This window comes from Triticum aestivum, chromosome 7B (assembly GCF_018294505.1).
Source record: "Triticum aestivum cultivar Chinese Spring chromosome 7B, IWGSC CS RefSeq v2.1, whole genome shotgun sequence".
NCBI lineage: Eukaryota > Viridiplantae > Streptophyta > Magnoliopsida > Poales > Poaceae > Triticum > Triticum aestivum.
In genome coordinates, this window is record NC_057813.1 from 247,105 (window position 1) to 253,592 (window position 6,488).

The window sequence follows — 6,488 nt, forward strand, 5'->3', positions numbered from 1 at the left end:
CTGACCATCGCCGCCGCCGCTGCTCTCTGTGTGTGATAAAAAATTTCATATGTGTATGTATATGCTCATATGTATTTGGATTTGGCTATGTATGTATGTATATGCTCATATGTATGTATGTATGTATGTATGTATGTATGTATATGCTCTCTGTATATGGATTTCGCTATGTATATGCTCTCTGTATATGCTCATATGTATGTATGTTCATATAGCATTTTTTCTATATATGAATTATTTTTTTGTTCATGGATATATGCTAAAGAAAACGAGGGGGTGATAGATGGTGATGAGGGGTCGAGGGGGGGACGAGAGGTCGAGAGGGGTCGAGGGGACAAAAAAATGTTATCAGGGACGAGGGTCATCGAGGGGTCGAGAGAGGGACGAGGGGTCGAAAGGGGTACGAACCGGGACCAATACTCTGTGTATATAAGCATGACTTAGAAAGAAGAAGAGGAGAGGAAGAAGAGGAGAAATAAATAAGAAGAAGAAAGAAGAAGAAAAAGAAGAGGAGAAGAAGAAAGGAATAGTGGAGAAGAAGAGAAAATAGAATATATTCTATTTTTTCTTCTTCTCCACTATTCCTTTCTTCTTCTCTTTTTTTCTTCTTTTTTTTCTTCGATCTTCTCCTCTAGCTATTCCTTTCTTCTTCTCCTCTTTTTTCTTCTTCTTCTTCTTCTTCTTCTTCTTCTTCTTCTTAACTTTTATCGGGAACGAGGGTGTCGAGGATCACCGAGGGGTCGAGGGTCGGGAACTAGGGTAGAGGGTCGAGGGTCGTTAAGGGGTCAAGGGTCGAGGGTTTCAGGGTCGAGGGTTCGAGGGTTCTATAGGGTCGAGGGATCAAGGGTCGAGGGTCGAGGGTTCCAGGGTCGTCTAGGGGTCGAGGGTTCGAGGGGTCGAGGATCGCCGAGGGGTCGAGAGAGGTTTCCTAGTGTCAAAGTATTGAAGAAATCCATGGCTTCATCATTAGCCGGAAGTAACCAGGGCATGACGAAGTCCTCCAAAGTTATTTTGGAATGGTGTCCCGGATAGGAAAATTTGCCTTTTTGTATGAATTTCAGCAAAGGCCTTCCAAATAACGATATTTGGAAGGTTATTGCTGAACTTTGTACCAAAAAGCGAATTATCCTATCTAGGACTCCGTTCCAAAATAACTTTGGAGAGCTTCGTACCATCATGCACCTGTTACTTTCGCCTAATGATGAAGACATGGTTTTGTTGAATCCTTTGACACTAGGCAACCTCCCGACCCCTCGGCGATCCTCTCGAACATGAGAGGAAGAAGAGGATCGCCGAGGGGTCGAGGGTTCCAGGGTCGTCGAGGGTTCGAGGGGTCGAGGATCGCCGAGGGGTCGAGAGAGAGATTTCCTAGTGTCAAAGTATTGAAGAAATCCATGGCTTTATCGGGAGCGAGGGTCGTCGAGGGACATAGATGTAGTGTCGTCGTTGTCGATATATACCCCCTCCCGATAGCTTCAACACGTGGGGGGTCGATATTACCCCCTCCTTGAAGCGTTCTCGAGGCCACCCCAAACCCTTGAAGCGTTGTCGAGGCCACCCCAAACCCTAGAGAAGCAGCGTCGAGGCCACTAATTAATATATATGATTCCTTACTATGATTAGGTAGCTAGTTCTACGTTTTCCACTAATATATCCATCTGTCATGTTTGAATAATAATTGCCATGTTGTAAATATTTGTAGAAACTATGGACACCGCCCAAGACAAAGCAAAAGAAGCGTTGTTGAGGGACATAATCGCAGAAGGAAGTGATGTCGTCTCGTTGTTTCTCAACGACACCGATGGTCTAGAAGGAGAGGGTGAAGAAGCTGGCTACGGTGACCTAATGCCGGTGCAAGAAGAAGAACATGAGGACGGCTCCGGTGACCCAATGCCGGTGCAAGAAGGAGACCGTGATGACGGCTCCGGTGACCGAACCGAGTCCGGCCAGGTATATATATTAGTTAAGCCTGTGCTGACTAGCTGATTGATGCATTCATTGTTTTGGTATGTACACATATTAATTAAGTCTTTGTTCTTTTTTATAGCCCTCCGGATCGAGCACAACTTCGGTAAAGAGACGAGGCCCGAAGAAAAAGTTGAGCTCGGATGAAAAGTTTGAGATCATAGCAATCGCGCCCGACGGCCAACCGATTGAACCCATCCGAACAAAGAACGCATTTGTTGCTCAGTGCGGGGTTCTGGTTAGGGACAAGATCCCGATAAGCATCCAGCAATGGTTTAAGCCGGCTACAGAAGACCCTGAGGTGTCTTATGTCAATGATATGCAGAAAAATGATCTTTGGACTGAGCTGAAGTCAAATTTCACCCTACCGCCAGAGGATAATCCAGAGAACCCAGTTAAAGAGCAATTAATCAAGTCTTTTGCTCTTAAGAGGATGGAAGAACTATTCAGGAGGTGGAAGAAAGAGCTGAATAAGTTTGTCGAAAATAATGAGACACTAGAATTCAAGGGCGGATATGAGAAGATCAGAGATCACTGGCCCGCATTTGTGGCCCACAAGACATCGGAAAAGAGTAAGAAGATGTCGGCGACAAACAAGCAAAATGCTGCGAAGAAGAAGCTTCACCATCGCACGGGGTCAGGTGGCTACCTCGTAGCCCGGCCTAAGTGGGCCAAGACTGAGAATGATCTGGTTGATAAAGCGATCGACCAGAGACAATTAACTGGCCAGACCGTTGCTGGACTTGGTTCTTCGGGGCTGGTGGAACCTTGGACCCTGTAACAGGGAAGTGCATTTGGACGAACGATCAAATGGACATACCAGTCAGGAAGCTTAAACAGTATATCAAAGCAGCGCAGCAAGGGACGTTCTTTCCAGACAGAGAGAATGACGAGCTCACAATGGCCCTCGGGAATCCTGAGCACCCTGGACGGACACGAGGCACGCCAGGCTCCATTCCGTGGAAGGTTGGGTTTCCGGACGCAGGCGGTTACAAATCCCATGAGAGGAGGAAAAAAGTGCAGCAGACCCAAATGCAGGCGCTGCAAGCAAGGGTAGACGCGATAGAGGAACGAGAAGCAAATCGCAGCAAACGTACTGCCGAAGCTTCCCCCGAAGCTACCCCGCCATCTCAGCGCAGAAGCAGCGTGGCTTCCACCGAGCTATTTCAGCTGGAGCATGCCTTGACGGCTCCTGCCAGCTATCCCGTGGATGCTATCATGAAGTCTCAAAATTGTCACCTTATGACGCAATGGATGAATTTGAAGGTCAAGGCGGCTGTTGGCTCTATTTATCCTACTGAACCCGGCGCAACTTTTCACTGCCGGCCGATTTCAGAAGGATATGCTAGGGTGATGGTGGATGAAATAACGGACGGATTTGATGACCTCCAGCTTGACCACGCTACCGGTGAAGGGGAGACTCGGCTGGGGTCTGCTCTGAAGACTCCATGCCTATGGCGGAAGGAGCTCATCAACCTTCCGAACTGGACGCCTCCGCCTCCTCCTCCTCCTCCGGCGAGTCAGGGCACTCCGCCTCCTCCACCGCCTCCTCCTCCGGCGAGTGACGATCAGGGCCCTCGGTCGGCTCCTTCTCCGGCGCGTGGCGGCACTCCGCCTGCGCCGGCGCGCCCGAGCAGCCAGCCTCCTCCTTCTCCGCCTCGTCAGCAAGGGCGGAAGAGACCCGCCGTCGCTCCGGTAGCTGCTCCGGCGCGTTGTAGTCCTTCTCCTCCGCCTCGTAAGCAAGTAAAGAAGACAACCGCTCCGTCTGCTCGGCCGGCGTCTAGCAGTACAACCAGAGGCGGGAGGACATACAAATTCGGTCCTTCTCTGAAGAGTCCACAGAAGTTACCATACGAGAGGACCCCGGAGGAGAACGCGAAGATCACGTGAACCGAAGTGGATGACTGGTTTCAAGGGTTGAAAGCAAAGAGACATCCACCTCCGGAGGAGAAGGTAGATCCGGTGAAAGTGAAGTGCACTCTGGCTGCCCTGGCAAAACCACCCAAGTCTCCGCCGAAAGGCAACTATGAGCGCATTATTGCAAAGACATGGGCCGAAGCGGAGCGGTCGGGAAGTACAGTCAGTGATCAAAGGCTGAAAGAACGACGAGCAGCTGGGAAACAAATTGCCCAGCTCGGCGAACAAGCGAAGCAATCGTGCCCCCCGCTCAAGGTGCCTAGCGACATCATCGATCCGAGGATGGTGCCCGGTTATGACAATGTTGACGATTACCTGCCCGACGATGTATATTATGATCCCATGGAGGTGCAGATACACAGATACGAGTACGGGAAGCCTCTCGTCAAAGATGAAAAATCTTTAACAACGATGATGCGAAGATTACATGATTGGTACTTGAAAATCTGCAGAGAGTCTGGGGGGAGGAGTACTTTGTATGCGAGAGTTAAACCGGAGCATGACCTCGTTGGAATTGAACTATTGCCTATTCCATTTGAGGAGTTCTATCAGTTTTTCAATCAATTGGCCCTCGATAAAACAACGATCACCTGCTACTGTCTGTAAGTACTACTACTTCTATTATTAAGTCTCTCTATATAGCTCATCTCTTTCATTGCATGTATTTATAATTATTCTCACTATATTATGCAGATTGAAGATCGCCGAATTGAAGAAAAGACAAATCGGTGATATTGGGTTCGTTAACACATATCTCATAGATGCAACTGAGGTTGAACATCGTCCCAAAGATACCGAGGTCAACTTGCTACGATTATTCAAAAAAAATGAAAACAAAGATATAATACTCTTTCCTTACAACTTCAAGTGAGTGTTACTGTCTTGTGCATATTCGGTTTCCCTTATATATTAGTCCAGGTTATAGTAATGTAATTGATGAGTTATGCATGCATGTGCAGTTTCCACTATATTCTCCTAGAGATTAGGCTTGAGCAGGGAGTAGTAACCGTCTTGGACTCTAAACGAAAAGATCCCCAGGAGTATGCAGACATGACTGAAATCCTCAAGAAGTAAGTTAAATCGATCATTATCCACCATATCAACAACTTTGTTCATTTCCTGATATCAAGTAATTGTTTTCTTTGTCCGGCAGGGTTTGGAGAAAATTCACCAGAAAAGTTCCGGGACTGCCAAAGGAGCTGGAATTTAGACACCCGAAAGTAAGTACTATAGTAGCATGTTCCGCGCATCTCCTAGTGATTCAAGCGCTAGTTTCATCAATACCATTTAGCATTCTTGCTTATCAGTTTGATTGACCTCTATTTCTTGTAAAGTGGTTGTGGCAGGAACAAGGGAATGATTTCTGTGGATACTACGTCTGCGAGTCCATCCGCCACACGACCTGTGAGCGGGGCGGGTACTCTGACGAACAATATGAAGTACGTAAATAACAACATTCACAATTTTATTTTATTACCATCATTTGTGTTGAGTTTCATTCATTCATATATATATGTATTGACCCCCTTCTTCAAATTAGATGTTTCGGAAGCGGGATGAACTCCTAGCACCAGCTCGCATGCGAGCAATTCAAGAGGAATTGGCGGCATTCTTTCTTGACCACGTGATCGCTGAAGACGGAGAATACTATATGGACCATGAGTCCGTATGATTATATTTGTAAGAGATAATTATTGTATATATGTAGCCGGTAGTGTCGGATAGATATACGAGAACTTGTTGTTCGACCAATCTCTCGGAGAAGGAGAGGTGGTCGATATCACTTCTCTCTGTATGCATATATGTTCATGACGATCTTCTGTTTCCTTCGTTTGCTTACTAGCTAGCTAGCGTGTCTAGTCCTCTCTATACGTATGTATAGTACGTAGCGTCGACCAAGCACGGACATAAGAGAGGACACTTCTCTTTATTAATTATAGCTAGCTAACACAATATATGAAACACCTAAATTAACCCCCCAAAACCCCCAAACACCCCCCCCCCCTTCAAAAAAAAAACAAAAACCCCAACCACAGAAATGCTGACGCGTGGATGCATATTGGTCCCGATTGGTGCCACCAACCGGGACCAAAGGGTCTCCTGCCTGGGCTCCGCGCACAGGCCACGTGGAGGCCCATCTGTCTCGGTTCTGGATTGAACCGGGACTAAAGGGACAGGGCATTAGTACCGACCCTTTAGTCCCGGTTCCAGAACCGGGACAAAAGGCCCTTACGAACCGGGACAACAGGCCCTTTTTCTACCAGTGTTTGGTTGGGTTGATTCTTTGTGTTTACATGGGGTCGACCGCAAGATCATCTAGGGGTTGAGACCTCGGGCTCTACTAGAATAATGTGCCTATCGAGGGGTCCCTGTCAGGTGTTATATAGGTGGATGATCCAAGGTTACAAATCTCGAGTCGGTCGAGGAGTTGTCCTAAGCTACGTTTGGTAGCTAACCAGGTCGGCTGATACATGTCGTATACATGTGGATTCCTAGCCTAATATGTGAAGGAGTCCTTGTCTTGCCCTCCAAGGTGGTGATGCACTCCGGATTGTCGATAGAAATCGAGTACAGGCTTGGGCCGCTCTACTGTCGTTGGGCCTCTT